Raw genomic sequence first — 1,148 nt, forward strand, 5'->3', positions numbered from 1 at the left:
GTTAAATAAAAGTGCATACAGAACTGGGAAATGGTTTTCTTTAAATTTGCCACTTATTCTAGTTCAATAAAATGCTTGTAGAGAAAATAACCACTTAAGGCAGAAGACTAGTTACATTGTTGCTGTTCAGAACTTCTTGAGAGCAAAAGAATGAATATCAATCAACTTCCCTGGTTTAAACTTATGTGTCTTAAAACATATTATTTTGTAAATTGAACATCTATGTTATGCCTCGAAAATTCAAAGCAGAAAGTTAAATCACATAGAAAGCCAGAAAACTTCATCAATACATCTAGACAGATGTTTGCTTGTAGTTTTTGGTATCTAAAACCTTTTTTCCACACATCGCACAGATATCTTTTTTTGTAGGCACAGCCCTGGCAATAATGAGAACCTGGTTGGTGCACAGAACTTTTACAATTCTGCAAGTGAAGAACTTACTCTTTCCATATGGATCGAATCTGGCTTTTTTTGAAGTCAAAGCTTTATTTTCATTTAGCTTTCTTCCACCACTTTCTGTGGTATTCCTAGCACCATCTTTCCATGTATCTGGAGTGATAACAGTACCAAGTTTCTTTTCACATTTTTCACACACCATCCTTCTGCCATCTCTCCCCCAGAAGCCAAAGCAACAACAGCTTGAAAACATCAACACTACAGCCTTCGAAGGATTCCTGCTCCTGACAGCTCCTTTTAAAGTTAAATAAATAGAAAAATGTTCCAGGAACCACAGTTAAAATTAAGGCGAGACCTCTTAAAATGTTCACTTATAGATTAGAATTAAAAATGTGCACAAAATTTTGCTTCACAGTGTAATTTGGAGCTCCGCTGTCTTATATAGTAGCCACTAGCCACAAGTGGTTAAGTTTAAAATAAAATAAAATTGAAATTTCAATTCTATAGTTGCACTATCCACACGTCAGGGCTCAGTAGCCAAGTAGGACAGCGGAGATGTAGACCATTTCTAGAAGGGCAGAGAGCTTTGTTGCAACACACTGATCTAGAGACCAACCTGAGGAACACACTGATCTAGAGACCAACCTGATTGAAGCCAATACCCATTATCAAAGCTTCCTCCTGGTGATGAATGTAGTGGATCACAAGTTGGAGGGACATAGCCAGGATCACAGTGACAGTTATGGAAACTA

At 37.3% G+C, this 1,148-nt stretch overlaps 1 pseudogene across 1 annotated transcript; it reads right to left on the reverse strand.

The window, feature by feature from the left end:
• Positions 1 to 6: 6 nt before the first annotated feature.
• On the reverse strand, positions 7 to 669 carry LOC105821317 (annotated as a pseudogene). The gene has a single exon (XR_001138057.1). The product of XR_001138057.1 is annotated as a cysteine-rich PDZ-binding protein-like (transcript).
• Positions 670 to 1,148: the final 479 nt, after the last annotated feature.

Source organism: Propithecus coquereli, unplaced genomic scaffold (assembly GCF_000956105.1).
Source record: "Propithecus coquereli isolate 6110/MARCELLA unplaced genomic scaffold, Pcoq_1.0 Scaffold568, whole genome shotgun sequence".
Classification (NCBI taxonomy): Eukaryota; Metazoa; Chordata; class Mammalia; order Primates; family Indriidae; genus Propithecus; species Propithecus coquereli.